The sequence below is a fragment of the Malurus melanocephalus genome, unplaced genomic scaffold, assembly GCF_030028575.1.
Source record: "Malurus melanocephalus ecotype Western Australia unplaced genomic scaffold, MMel_1.1 scaffold_121, whole genome shotgun sequence".
NCBI lineage: Eukaryota > Metazoa > Chordata > Aves > Passeriformes > Maluridae > Malurus > Malurus melanocephalus.
The window spans coordinates 1114410-1130507 of NW_026623353.1; the positions used below are offsets into that span (position 1 = coordinate 1114410).

The following is a 16098-nucleotide window of genomic DNA, read 5'->3' on the forward strand; positions in this document are numbered from 1 at the left end:
TGTTTTACATTAAGTTATTTTTTGTGGTTGTTTAGAATTCTCTTAGTAATTAAGATGTTGGTGCTTGTCTGTAACAACAGGTAAAGATGGGATCTGTCACCTGTTCCAGTCACTGATTTTTACTTTTCAGTGTTCTTAACAGCACTATTTTGAAGAGATCTCTCTATTGTGCAAGTACTCAGCTATGCTGTGTTTATAGATCTAGATTCTGAATTGCAGGTACTGACACAGTTTATTGAAACGGAGAAATGACCTGTGAGGTGTTAATCTTGACTTTCCCTGGTGTGATGCACTCTGGACTGCTGTGATCTTGGCATGCACTGCTATATTTTTGTTCCACCCAAACCAGGTTTATCTTTAAATGTCTGAAGACAGTGCTTCTGGGAGCTGCAATTGCTATGGTAATCCTGCTCATACAGGAGGCTTGTGAGCACACCTACACTCACTCCTGCTCAGGCAACTTCAGTGACCACAGACATAGTTGATAATACAGCAGTCAGTAGGAAGAGTTGCAATGGTTTTGTTTCAGATTTTTTTTTTTTTTTTTTTTTTTTTTAAATTGGGACATATTGCTTTCCTTATCCAGAGATTTTTGTCTGAAAAGGAGCTGAGTGAACAATCTGTTGTCTACATTATGTCCTTAAGGGCTTCATTGGGGCAGGTAGCAAGCTGTGAGCCAGCCTTGGAGGTCTGTCCTTGTCTGTCGGGGAGGCAGCAGTCTATGAATGACTCAGAGCTATAGAAAAGCAGAGCTTATGAAAAGGAGCTATTGCTGCCCTCAGCTGTCCTGTCCTGGAGAACAGTTCAGAACAGAGGTAAATGTGTAGTGCTTGAGATGCCCAGATGCCTTCCCATAGCAATAAATGATTTGCAACAAATACCCCTTCTCCCTGACCCAGCACAAAAATAGGGAACTTTTACATCTTTCCTGGGACTAGGATAAGCATAAATTACAGAGGTCACCTTTTAAACATGCTTGCGGGAGGTTAGAAATTCTACTATCTTTTCAGGGTGTGTTCCCTTCTCAAAGCAAAACATTTTCTTACATTTTGTTATTTGTTTTACCAGCATTTTTACCTTTTTTTTTTTTTTTTTTTTTTTTTTTTTTAATTATTTTTTTTTTTTTTTTTTTTTTTTTTTTTTTTTTTTTTTTTTGGCAAGAAAGTAGACTCTCTGTTGTCTTTCTCCATAGCTGTTTTGGTTTCGTTGATACCAAATAAGTTTAAAATAATTGTTTCTGAGTTGGTTAATGTGGACTTGGAGATTCTTTACTTTTCAGTAATATAGCTTCAATAGAAAGCTGCATTTGTGCATCTTCTGCTTTAACTGAAGAATCTACTGTATTCTGTCCAGCTTAATTTTTTAGTAAAAGTTGGTTGAAAAGGATGGTTGCCCTCAAACATGTCACTTTCAGCTTGACCTTTTCATACCACAAGTGACTCTTCTTAAGAGCAATAACTGGTTGTATTGCCCTGTGACAAAGTTTTTGATAGCCTGACCTTTCAGCATGTACAGGATTTCAGGAGCCAATAGAAACACCAAGTGAGGGACAAAATTTGGTGTTCATAGTTACAATTGTTTGTGCTTGATTAAAAATATTTACATTGCAATTAAAGACTATTTTTGTATAAATTTCATAACAGAAAAGAAAGGTTTGGTGATGCGTTATTCTGACAGATAAAATCTCTAGAATATATTTCATTACCTGTTTAGAAAGTAATGGACTCTGCCTAGGTCTCGGGATTACTTCTCTTGCCTTTGCTAGTAACTACATTCTAGCGTGAGCAGTAATAGCAGAGACAGCAAGAATACACAAGGAGGAAAATGTGCAAAGGACACACCAATTTTACCTTCATGTTGTTGTCTCTCCTCTTTACCAGGATTCCTTTAGTTGTACATTGCCTTTGAAAGACTCTAAAATAGACACCATAATGTTTGTTTAACAGTTGGAGTGTTGCGTTTTGCTGAGGTGTATCTAAAAATGGTGTTTGGCAACAAGGATCAGAGATTTTTAGACCAATAACTTGAATGACTGGTGGCAAAATATTTGAAGACAATTGACCGTCTCACTGTGAAAGGTAATGGTGACTTTGCTATAAGTTCTTCTCTACATGAAACTTTTCTGTTGATGATGGATTAATCTTAAATGGTGGCTTGAAAATGTCCCACTAAAGAATAATAGGACAGTTCTTTTTTTTTGTGAATAGTTACAATTTTTCCATTTGTCCATCTTGGTTCAATTTATCAGCTTTATTTTCTTTCTATAGAAAACCTATTGGGACTTCCATATTTGATTTCTTCAATTCTATGAAGTCTTCGTAACTCACAATATAATTTGGGAACAGAATCCTAAATTACTGTCTAATTCACAGCTGGGCTTATTATCCTCAAAATATTTTCCAGAGTGATTGTTGGCACAGAGCACAACAAGATTAAGTGTTGTTCACAATGGGTTGCTTCAAAGTTGTTTTGATTTTTCAATGGATTATGTTTTGTTTTTAAAGCCATGTGTTGTTGTTTAACCCCAGCCAGCAAGCCAGTGGGGGGAACCTGCTCACCTGAAAGGTGGAGCTGAACTACTCTGTCACCCATGAAACAAAATTTCTTAAGAATTGAACCACACTTTCACTGAAAAATTGAAACAGTCTGTCTTTAGGACTTGCTTCTGGATGTAGTTTAGTACCCTGAAACTCAAAACAAGTAAAATTCTGGCAGCCTGAGATACCCTGTAATGCATGTTTTTATGCATGAGCAATTTGTTTCCCTGAAACCCTTCCTGGGCAAGATTTGATCTGACATCAAGCAGTCTGAATGAAATGTAGTTATCTTCAAGGATAGAAGTAGCAGGTGAAATATGACAACGCAGAAAATTCATGTTGATGTATTTTGGGTAGGAAAGTTGGGTTGGTTTTGGGTTTTTTTTTTTTCTGCACAACACTTAATTTAATAGGTTCTATTTTAGAAGGAAAAATTGAATTTCCGTAAGAGTAATGAAAAGCAAAACAAATTTTTGTAAGTTGTAGTACTAAAGTATGGAATATTTTATATCATTTAGACAATGGAAAAATTAGGAAGTTCTGAGTACGGCAAAAAGGGAAAGATCTTGTTAGCTTTTAGCAAGCTTATCTATACACAGCTGTTTGTTTGTACTCGCTGCATAACTTTACACTTAGATAAATGTAGTGATGTAATAGTCTATGGATTATATCCCAGGCTGCCAAGGTAACTCACCTGGCTTGCACCCTGCTTTTTGCCATCCAAGAATTTCTTGGCCTGGCAAAGAAATGATCTGCTGGGTAAATCCATATTCTGATGGTAGCTACTTATTTGACAGAGTCTTGGCCTTCTCTCCCTGCCAAAGACCCAAATGAAATAGCAAAGGGTTTTACATCTGTGCAGTAAGAATATCTCTTCTGAAAAATGTTCTGCCCACCGTACCTGCCCAGTAGTTTCTGACATGAGGGGAGACAAACTAAGGTATATTATTCTGATCACCACAATTTCATCTGATACCGTGTAGCAGCATTCTCGTCATGAAATATGAAGCAGGTGGCATATTAAGTGAAAATTTCTATCAGGAAAGTTAAACTTGAAAAAAAAAAAAAAAAACAACTGAAAGGACTTTTTCAAAAAAATTTGTTCTTCAGTGAGTCTCTGAGTGTCAGGAAAGGAAGTCTGAGAGCACTTCATTCAGCAATAAAATAATGGTGGATGAGGATATTAATCTAATTTCAAGCTGGGTCCAGGGATCTGGGTTGTTCAGGAGCAAGAATTTCTGCTGGAAATGTTTAGTAAATTGCATGGGGAAGGATAGTTCCAGGACAAGACATGGGGACAAACCTTAGCCAAGTGAGACACCTAGGGTAATTCCACTTTGTAGAAGGCACAGGTTGCTGTCCTAGGTGATGCAAAAAAGGAAGGCTGCTTCTTTCTCAATCTCTTCTCCTCCTTTCCCCAAAAGACTGAAAATCTGATTTATGCTTAAGTTTAGAGAGAAATTTTGGAATATAAAATACGTAGACATGGCCTTGAAAGTTAATGTTTGACAGCATTCCTAATTAATGTGAGGATTACCATGAAAATTTACTTCTACTGAAATCATTTGCAGTACTGTTTTTAAGCAGGACTTTGTTAACTTTCCACACATAGGTTTCATATCCACCTGGCTTGTAATATTTTACTTAATAACACATACCGAAATGTTTGTTAGGCTTATTAGGATCTTGGTTAGTTTCAAACAAATACAACTAAATATTTATAAAACTTATTGTTGATAAAAAGGAAATGGTGCAATTTATGCATGGTAATACCATAGCTGCCTTGTTAGCCATCAGTTCTTTCTGTGCTTGGAAGTGTGTGCATTTCTTGGACATGCTGTAACTCATCGCTATTCTATATTGGTRCAAATTCCTGAAAGTCAAGCAAGCATGCTTTTTAAACAGAATCCTTGGCAACAAGAAGAAAGGAAAAAAAATCCAAAGGGCTTATTTTTCTAAAGATTGACAGAGGCAACAAGTTGAGAGGTGAATCAAGTAAGCTGGAGAATGTCCAGAAAGTGAGATTAAGAAGAAAGGAAAGAATCCTATGCTCAGGCAGCAGAATGATAGAGTGATTCTCTAGGACTTAATGGCGTGACATCAGTGAGCCTTTTACTTCTGTCTGCCAGTGTATTTATTTCCTTTTTAACTTAAGTTCAGTTTGTTTTTCTTTTAATTCTGTCCCCAGCAAAAGCATGAGTCACCTCTTGCAAATAGATCCATGTTCCAGAACAGAGCAAGTTTTTATACATGAACTGAACAGTTTTCAAAGTCGGGAGAATGCAAAACAAACAAGTTCTTTAGAATATACTTGAGCTGCTGTTGATCACTAAATAGTTGCAGCCAGATCCTTTACTGATGCAAATGTGTATAACCTCCATTGAGTCCAACAGGGCTGTGTTGAACCTTTACAATACAATAAGGAAATGGGTAGAGGGCTGTTACCACCCCAAAAGCAGGTTTTGTTGAAAAGAAGTCTTGCCATGTTTTCTCTTGAGTGGCTGTATAGTACTGCTTGCAACAGGTAGTAAGTGCAACATGCTGCTGAATAAATGAAATTGGTTTCATTTTCACCTGCTCAGTAAGCATTGCCAGCCTGGCCAGTACAACCAGTCACTGTAAATAATGTTCTTCATGTACCAAAGCATCCATGGAGTTCTAGATCACCAGAACACTGAGAAAAGCTCTATTTCTTGTACTTTTATTCCCAGATCCAGCATGAAGAGTCAATAGCTAATATTATATCAGAAGAGATGGAACAGGAGATGTCCATCTTTAGGACTGAGGACAAAACAAGTATTAGATTTCTTATGTATGTGATGGCTGCTTAGTGCTGTGTGGTAGAAATGTCAGAGTTAAAAAATTGCTGCTGATAAAGACACTAAATTACAGTTGCCTGTGAAGGAGTTAAATTATCAGTTTCTTCAGAAGGAATAAAAGCATCTGGATGTAAAGAAAGTTTTATAGCAAATATGTTTGCTTCTACTGAAATATCAGGTGTTTAAAGTTCAGTAATTTTTTTGGCTTTAACAAATATATAGAATTTTATTCAGTTGCATAATCATATTTTTCCCATGTGTGCATCATTTGGGATATTTGGGACTGTCAAAATTAAATGTGTCACTAATAATTCATTTAAATATATTTGCTACCTTAAAAATGTTGATTTTTTATTTTCACATACATACCAGTAATAAAAATCCAAGAGTCTTCTAATGCTTTAATATTGATTTCCATATACTAATTCCATGGGTATACTGTATACCATGTAGTATCATTTTCTCTGAATTTTAGTTAAAAGCTAAAATGATGAGAAAAATTTTAGAAGGGGAAACATTCTTGCTCCCTCACCTTTTTCTAATATTCTAGCACAGGTATTTACAGCAGGAAAATGGCAGTAGATATTTTCTTTTACTGATGTTAAGTTGTATGTTGTTAAATATTTAATTTCTTTATTGATGACTTTGAAGACCTCTACATGATGGACACTGTAAGACGAAGAATGTTAATGAATCCTGGCATTTGTACTCAGAGCAATTTCTGCTGATCAGAAGATACTCTAGGCAAAGTAACCTTGGTCCCAGCACTTTTGACAGAGAGAACAGTCAACATGAAACCCTCATTTCAGGACATTAACAGTATGAACAGCTTTAACTAATTAAGTTCAGGCACTATATAACTTATTTCCTCTTCTAATTCATACAGAGCTCCGCAGAGCTGAGAATACCACACTTTAGGTCACATTTCTAATTCTTTCCTACTGCCAGACATTGAAAGGGGTGTACATTTCTCCATATTCCTAGGCTACCAGTGCAATGGCAAATGTAACAAATGGGTTACAGCAAAAATTCGAGGCTCCGTTAAGGCAGATATTAACTCTTGTTTTCAAATGAACAATGTTCCTGCTGGAATAAGACCAACTACTTCTGAAATCTAAATTTGAATATACAGAGGTTGGCTACCACCTGCACCAATTCATTTGAGTCTGCTGCAGCATTGCATAGTCTACACTATCTCTGTTTAAATACCTGCTTAATAATGCTTAAATGTATAAATAAATGCATTGGCATTAGCTGTTTCAGTTTCTCATCAGCACTGTGTAAAGATCTCAGTTCAGGCTCATGGTTTTCTAACAATATTATCAGCAAATGTTTTCCTGTATCACATATAAAGTAAAGGGGAACCTGAAATTTGCTTTCATTATAAGTGGTGCATTTGGTCCTTTCCTTCAATCAGACTCAGATCTGACCAAGTGACAACGCATTGAAAGGAAACCAGTTTGGCCAAGTGTCTTTGAAATTGTTTGTGTGAAGTCATCATTGAAGATGGAGGAAGGACATCTGAAGACTATTTAGTCAAACCTTTGTGCATATAGTCAAACCTCTGTGCAAAGGAAGGTCAGCTAGAATAGCTTGATATTAGCCATGTCCAGTCTGGTCGTGAGTATCTCCACGGATGGTGACTATAACCTCTGAAACCTGTTTCAGTGTTTCATCACCCTAAGTAAAAATTTTTGTTTAAAAAATTTCTGGTATTTCCATTTGTGTCCATGCCTCATCCTTTCTCTGGGTACTACTGAAATTAGTCTGGTGCAGAATCTACATCCTCCCATCAGATACTTGTCCAGGCTGAATAATCCTAGTACTTTCCAACTGCCATGTGAAAAACACGCTAATCCTTTAATTGCTTTTACTGCCCTTGTTCTGGTATTTTAATGTCTGTCTTGTACCCAGGGAACCCAGACTGTACACAGTGGTCTCAGCAGTGCTGAGTGTAGGGGGAGAACCACCTACATCATCCTGCTGGCTAATGTTGGCGTGTTTTGCTGTACAGGTTGGGTTCTACTTGTTTTCCATGAAGATCTCCAGCTTTTCACTTGCCATGCCATTTTCCATTGAAATGCATCCTTGTGTGGCTGAGTACTTGGGCTTATTCCTCCTCAAATGAAGGATATTTGCACATCCCTTGGATTATCAGGACTGACCTTAAAATGCATTTCTACTGAAAGACTCTGTTTTCCTTAGATTACATAAAGCTTCAATAGTAAAATGGTTTGGATTTGGGCAGAACTGTGGGAGTCAGAAAAACAAATCATGACCTTGCCAACTCTAAATACTGCAACCTTAAATCAAAACTTGTTGATAAGTACAGATTAAAATGAGTTCATATAGACAGTCACTTCATCCAATTGTCACCGTGGATTTCCCTATTACTCCCTAGAAAATGCAGTTTGCAAGTGAGGGCTGGTAGTTTTGCATCAAGTGCCTCTTCCAGATTTTATTTTCTAAAACTATTTGTAAGGGCTGCAAGTGGGTGGAAATGGTGGTATGTACTGCTGGAATTTTGCCTTGACCCTGCCAAAATCCATTCAAGTAATAATCTTTGAACACTTCTTTCCAAACCACATGATGGGCTTTTGGCTTCTGCAAAGGTTATGTTTATCCAAACCACCCTTAAAATTCTGTCCAAAAAAACCCCAAATATCCTGTTTTGGATATTTAAAATCAGCTTCTTATGATTTGTTTTTTTATGCAGCTGTTAGTCATGAGCTTAGGCTATGCTTCCAGTCTGAATTATTGCTGACCACTTGTGTATGTGCATCTATAAAGATATTTTCCCTTTTACTAATGCTTGATACAGGGTAGTCATAAGTGAAAGAATTCTTTGCTGTATGCTATTGCAAGAGCATTTGTAGCATCAAAATGAAAATTAAAGAGCTTAAAAGCCAGCTAGTTCAGCAGGTTGCATTTGCCACAACACAAGTATTGGTTGCAACGACAGATTTGCACAGAGATCTTGAGTAGCTGGGGAAGACTTAACGTGGCTTCATTGCTATCAAGAAATGAGATGACTGTTCTTATATTCTGGCCCTAAATTCTTTTCAATGCATTGACAAAAGCATGATAAGTTTGGTTAAGCAGCTAAGCTGTGGAAAAACTTGATGATCAATAAAAAAATGAAGTAAAAAAAAAAAATCTGCAAAATACTGCACAAGCTGCAAAAAAATTGTTTGTTATATTGCTCTGTCATATGCAGGTAAACATGTTCTCAAACCTCTGTAGAAGCATCTTTTTGGGATATTCTAAAGTAAAAAAATGACAATGGTACCAAGAAAACGTAAATGTTCAAGCAGCAGTTTAGATGCAGAGGAAGAAGCTTTAGTGTTTTTAACTAGTTTATAGGCTATATTTAGTGAGGTTATAAGTGAACAGCATGAGGCTGCCTTTACAGCATGAGGCTTATTATGATGATTTTTCAGAGGGCTAACTTTAAGTTGCTGTGCTTTGAAGCTAAGAATCTCTAACTCCAACACCTTAATGATCTGTGGTTGTAGAAGCTTCTTCACAGCACAACAAGGTTGATAGTGAAAAGAGGTGGTGACAGGTTATCTTTTAGCATCCCAGGGACTTGCCAGGGATGACTGAATGCATTCCCCACCACATTTGTCGGCACTAGAAAAGTTCCCTGCTCCCAGTGCTTGGCAGGGCAGCGCAGTGAGGCAGCACTTTGATACACTCTGCAGCATCCTGAACCTTCTTTCCATTAGGCATTCTCACTTCTCTTCAGCATAGGAACCTTTCTTCCACTCTCTTTCCAAAGGATTCTGCTTTTGTCTGTGTAGGAGATACAAACATAAAGTATGGCAAAAGCAAGACATCCTTGTAAAAGATGGAAGAAGATCCTTCTGTATGTGTAGGTTGAAGTAAATAAAAAGGACTTATATCCAGCTGTGCCTATAGCACCTAGCTTGTTTTCTTGCCTCTTTTACTGAAATGAAATACCCACTGTGGTGCATTAGCCTTCCCATTCAATGTCACTTTACTGGACCTAAATGAACACTTCTGCCATAATTTTTGTGCATTCTTTAAAGAAGAATTTGAAAGTAATTTAGGAGGGATGAGTGATTTAAGTTGGTAACTTAATGACTTCCCATGACTAAACTAGTGAATTTATTATGCAGTGAAATAAGGAATATAATGCGAATACTGAAGTGTCACAGTCAAGTTCCACTTTTGCTCAGTTCTAGTTACAAGAGCAAGCTTTGTAGTAGAGTACTGATTAATAACTGTGTGCTGGGGAATGCCCAGGGCTGCCCTGCATTCAGCACAGTGTCATCATTATTTCCTATTTCACAGCTGTAAGTCTGCCTTTTATCTTGGCACTTAAACATTTGTAAGGCTTTCATTATTTATGTTTATCCCAGCCCTTATGCTTTTGCATAAATCATTAGGATTGGGTTTTAATGTGACCTAGATAAACAGAATCTCACTATACATAGTAAGAAATTTCACTGTACATTATAAGAAATTTCGAGTTAGATTCCTGTTTCATGAATACCTGTATTCTTAAGCTACACAAATATAACACTGATGCTTGTCACACTCATTGCTTTCATGTTTCCAAAGACAAGTTTGGAAAGGTATGCATGAGAAACCTACTGCTGAGACCTGAGGTAGAAAGTTTCCCATAGCATTCCTAGAATAACAGAGGACGAAATATGCAAATCACTTAAAACCCAGACACTTTGGACACAGCTTACAAATTAGTCTTTTTGGCATAAATCCTAGTTCAATAGCTTGATTATTCAACTGTAGTTTTGCACTCCTGCTACAAAAGGAAGGAATTTCAAGCACGTTGTTTGTGAGCTGCTTACAAGCCCTCCGCTATGAACCCTGGACCTTTTTCTTAACTGCAGCAAAGCAGGCTGAGAACATACCACGGAGCAGTGTGCTGGAATATTTTTTAAATGTTAATGAATAATATGATCACTTTATTAGAGGACCCTTCTGTGATGTGTTTCCAGGCACTGTTCAGGAATGTATTTATGCACACAGTGTTTTATTTGCTTAAGAGAACAAATCATTTTTTTGATATCCTTTGACCTTCTCTTACACTCCCCCTTTTCAACATTTCAAGTTGCTGATGTAAAACTTCTGTGAAACAGAGCAGGGTAACTGGCAGAAAAGTGTGTTCCAACATCTGCTGTAAGTATTTTTAAAGAGTCACGATTCATTCTGCATCCAAATGATTAAGGAGATCTTGTCTGTGCAACAGAATTAATCACTCCTTCAGTTGTATCCCTGAACTGCTTCCAGAGCTCTGATCTTATTTTGTCATCTCATATTACATGGGACAGGAATGAAAAGTTTCTGTAAAAAATAAGTGGGCTCTATTTCCTGGTATGCATAAAACTACAATCCTGCTTATATCTGGTATTAAAAATCTGGATAACATTCTTACTTGTGGAGAGAATACAACAACATTGATGGGAATAATTCAGGCATTTTTCTTTAAAGCAGGTTGACAACTTGAAAAAATGTGCTGTAAATTAAACCGGCTCATCCAAGCAGCTGTAAATTGCATGACTAGCACTTACTCAGCAAATGACTTCCTGTGAACTTCACTGACCTTGTCAATATTGTGAGGAGCATGGCTTCAGATGGAGAGAAATTGCTTTTGAATAGCTCCTCTGAGAATGTACAAACAAGCATTTCTGTAGGACGCAAAACATAAAAAAATGACAGTTTTCAAAGCATAGAAAGAACATACAAAAGTTTTCTGTATGCTCTTGTTTCACTGCTTTCTTGCTTGTCTCATTATTTTGTGTTTAAAGCTATAATTTTAAAAATAATTTTTAAAAAATCTCAGCTTGTTTGGAGGGAAGGTTATTCATTAGCTATCATTTTTATGTAACAGCTTCCACTTGTCAACTTAATTGGACTAACATGCAAAACAAGGCTTTCTTTGCCCCAAGTTTTACTCCTGATATAAGATCAACTTCAAGCCAAGCTGACATTTTCTGAGCATCTAAACTATGTGTGTGTCATGGTTGCAGTTGTCAACACTGGCAAGATTTTCTGCTCTACAGTAGATTCCTTTTGGTACTTATTTAATTTAAAGTAAATATTACTAATTGAAAAGACATTATTTCAAGACATAACACTCATGTTAACTTTCAGACCCTGATTCTGTGAAATTTATTCTTTTTCTTTTTTTCTTCTAATAGCTGTAGCAAAACCTTACACAGGTAACTTAACAGACAATTAAAATAAGATTTTAACCCCTTTATTTTTAAAAATTTATTTGCAAATAGTTTGTCTCCCCCTTTAATTTTAGGTTTTGTTTTTTTTTTTTTAAATTTGCAATTCACCTGTGAACTTTTCTGCAAGGTAGGCAAATTACAGAATTGTGCTGTGAATGGTCTTGCTTCTTGACAGTGGAGATTTTATTGGCAATTTCAAGGATTTGTTGTCTCTTACCTATTGTTTCCTGAGTATCTGCTGTAATGGCCTTGGTAGCAGAAATTATTTGGAAGCTAGACAATGTAGCTCAAGGAATCAGTTGATTCAGGCAGTTTTGCTGTGTGCTTAGGTAAATCCAACCATTGTGACTGAGGTAAGACAATTCAATGCTGTTGTACACCTTGAAGTGCTCCTGGGCTATAGAGGAGCTCATAGCTCCTGGGTTATGCAAGGACTGTAGAATTTGCACTCTGAATCTTTTGCAGATCTTTTTGACATTTCAGATTTGAATCTGTCAACCAAAATTAACACCATGGTGATGTCCAGAATTTAAGGCTGTCAGGTGCTATATAAATTCAGATATTGTCTGTGCTGAGGGACTTAATTCACATAATACCCAACAGCCTGTAACAGTAATTTCAATGGAACAAGAGAGAATGGAGAAAATAGCAATACAATAATCTGCTTCAGAAAACTGTTAAGGCCTTGAATTTCATGGTCAGTTCGCTTTCAATACAGGTGGGAAAAATCTCATGGGAGCAATTGATTTGAAAACTCAATTTTAGGCTGTTCATTCCTGACAACGTGCATAAATACAGTGATAATATGCAGTATATTTTATCTGCAGGTGCCCATGTTTTCTCTAAAAATTAAAAATTTCATTTCCTATGGGAATGAAATTCTGCTTATGGGACAGAGAAAATGATGAAAGGGTAGTAAAATAGCAAGTCCAGGCTTACACTGTAGGGGAACAACAATGGATTGAATTTCTTATGATCTGCATACTATTTGCAACACATTTTGCTCTTACCCTTATCTGCAACAAAACTAATAACATGACTTTATATTGATATTATTCAGAACTAAAGTATTTAATCAAAATTATTAATCACTTCTGCCTTCAATTCATATTTTCTTAGATACAGAAACCTGCATTGAAATTTAAGTGCAAAAATGTTCCACTACTTACACTGCCAATTCAAAGCAACTTATCATTACCATGTATGAATAGATTATAGATTTCATAGCTGGCTTTGATGAGCAATGTGAAAGACTAGATTCCAATACCAAGTATGCCTACATGTGATTTTTTCACATTTGGTGTTCAGATCTGCCTGCTTCTACAAATTAGCACAAGAATTTAGATAGGAAAAATAGGTCCAAGGCATTTTAGTAAGGCATATATCCTCATGGCAGTAAGTAATGTATGCAGATAGGAAAGACACTTCCCTGAATCATAAGAGAAATTCTCAGGTGCTTTATCCATTGCTGAAAAAACTCCCAAGTGCTTGCAGCTTTCTGTTTTGGTGTTTTGTTGTTGTTATTGTTGTTGTTTGTTTGTTTTTCTTTTGTTTTTTCATTATTGTAATTAATCCACCACCAAATCATATGAATAGTTAGTGGGCAGTCTTGAGGAAGGTTAAGGCTTGTATTTTAGGAATAATAAGACATATTTTTTAGGTATCTCAGCACTGTCACAATGATGCATTGGTCTGAATTTTACAGGACGCAGTCTGTTATAGAACTGCTAAAGTGAAGTTCTGTCCATATGTTACTCCTTATGTTGTTCAGATAAAATTCTGGTCAATTCAGTAGCACCAGCAGGCAGCTTATGAGTAGTGATTGCAATACACATACCACATTCTTTTTTTTTTTTTTTTTTTTTTTTTTTTTTTTTTTTTTTTTTTTTTTTTTTTTTTTTTTTTTTTTTTTTTTTTTTTTTTTGCAACTGAATAAAATGATTTATTCTTATGTGTTTTACATGTTCAGTTACTAAGGATAAGACTGTCTAATTTATTTTAATCCTAAATTTAGTTCAACAAATTAAGTTGTGCCAGCCATGTAGCCCTGATTCTGAGCCAGCTGTAGGTTTTCCGTAAGAAACTTTGGACTTCATGAGCTGCTTTAAGGGTCTGTATAGATTTCTATATAGAAACCAACCAGTCGTTTGGATTTCGCAGAAAGTTACTGCTGACATCTAGTGGTGTTCTTCGAGAGTACTAAACCGGGACAAATTTGACATCTTCTTGAGTAAGTGCAACTGCTAACCTGATACTTCGATGCTGCCTTTTCAAAAATATAAAATGCGACATTTTGTGTTACTAACAGCTTTCTTTGGGAGGATGGAGTACAACAGTGCCAATAGCAGATATGTGCTTTAGAAATGAATTTACTCTCTTATACAGAAAGGGTCATTTAATGCATTTTTCTTAATTTCCTTATAATTAAAGTCCCTAAAACGCAACATTTTTCATAGATCCATTATTAGGTCAGTTGCTAAAACAGTGCAAAAACACTTTTAAAATATTCTGGATCCAATATTTTTGTATCAATCTATTTTTATTTTCAACTGTTAGCCATAGAAAAGTGGTGACTAATAGTTTCAGGTCTCAAAATCTCAAGGAATTTCAATGAACCTACTCAGTATTTGCTTATGTATTTAGCTGTTTAGTACTATACGGGATCAAATCTGCTATCTTTGCTGCCTCCTATGGTTTCTCCAAATCAAAAGTTCATTTTTTATTTTAGTGCTTTTATTTTTAGGTTTTGCTTTGGTATTTTTTTTGGTTTTTGTTTGTTTGTTTGGTTGGTTGGTTTTTTTGGTGGGTTGTTGTTTTGTTTGTTTGGGTTTTTTCAATACTGTTAACACAAGGAATTCAGATTGGAAGAGATGCATAGTATCCACTGTCTGTTTACAAAGAACAGTAAGGGAGATCACTTCTATTCTTAGAGGTTAGAGAAACTCCACTTATATAGTTTGAGGGATACAGTTAACTGTTTTGAGACACTCTGGTGGGTGCCATATATACGTGCATCTGTTTTCATTATAGGTACGGGTATCAGGTATATAGATTTAAGATGCTGAACTTCAATTGAAGAGAAATTAATTTGATTTATGGTCTTGTTTATGTAGACAGATGACCCTGATTTTACAAAAGGTTTCCCAGTGTGATCAGGAGCAGTCTGGCATGAAGAGCATAATACTCCATCTAACTTGTGTAATTCAAAGGAAAAATTAATGTGAGGTCACTTTTAGGCAACACAACCTATGTACTTTATTTCCCCAATATGGATTATACCTTATGCTTGACATAGTCATGCATGCTGAACTGAAATAGGTTACTTAGATATACTGAGACTTTGTTTCTCACCTAAATTCCAGGATGTCCAAAAAGTTGGAGCTATTAACCAGAGATATGCATACAATGGCAGAATTATAATTGTAGACCTAATCTTTGAGCAATTAGTAAAAAATTTCTCATGGGTTTTGTTTAATTGATTGGGCAGTATTAGGGCAAAAATGTAAAATGCTCTTACTGCCTAAATACAAGAACTTCAGAAGGTCAGCCTGTGCTGTAAATTTAAACTGTCAATGATCTTTGCATGCAAATCCTATTTTCACATGTCTACATGATCAGAAACAGTACAGACATGGGAACACAATATTGTAAAGAAATTGCACTAAGGTTGAAGCAATCAAAAATGCAGAATTCCAGAGGGATGGGCCCCATGGAAGCTAGAATACAGACATGGTATTTTGGCTAAATACATGTTCTGGGTTTACTTTCCTTCTCTTCAGTAGTGATGTAAGGGTGATGCCTTAGGATTTTTCATTTCTGTATTTTCATGCATCTGTATTCTTTTACTTCTCTAGTACAGCACTAAAAACTACCATTCTCTCATCTTTAGACAAAACAATTCCTCTCTGAGCCTGAATCCAAGGACACCTCGCTGCCTGGGAGCCCCAAAATATGTAAACAACAGAGAGTTGAGGGGGAGCAAGTTTGGGGTGGTTGACATCATCACCTGTACAGATCATTGGAGAGTTAATACCCAATATGTTAATAAGGCAGAACTTACAAAAGGTGAAGATCTCGTGACCCAGTGTCCATTTTGGGTGTAGCCTCAGGAGGAGGCTTTTGTCTGCCCTAATGTACCAATAGGCCTGTTAGGCCTGTATTAAAGTCGTGTATTCTCATTCTCTTAAGTTTATCTGGCCTCTCTTTAAGATCAGCCTGATTGATAAGGCATCAAGGGCAATGAGCTGCAGGCTGGTGAAACCCACCAAATCTTTCCCAAATCTTTCAGCAGGCAAGACACATGCAGAAACTGCTATTTCAGAAGATTCTAGACAATCCAGAAAACAATGCTTGGGAAGTTCCCTTTTTTTGGACTACTACAGACCATAATGCTATACCATTAACATGACAGTTTTTCACAGAACTTTTTAATGCTCTTCTCATAATTTCCTGTTTTTATCTATCTCTTTACACTTGCTTTCTCCTTAAGCAACTTCCAAATGAGTAGCCCTGCTTTCA

At 36.3% G+C, this 16098-nt stretch overlaps 1 protein-coding gene across 1 annotated transcript in view; it reads left to right on the plus strand.

Moving 5' to 3' along the window:
- The first annotated feature begins 1899 nt into the window (after positions 1–1899).
- TLR3 (toll like receptor 3) overlaps positions 1900–16098 on the plus strand; it is a 32133-nt gene continuing 17934 nt past the window's right edge. The window contains exon 1 of the mRNA XM_057370234.1: positions 1900–2078. The gene's annotated coding sequence lies outside the window, so the exon portion shown is untranslated. The remainder of the gene's footprint in view (positions 2079–16098) is intronic.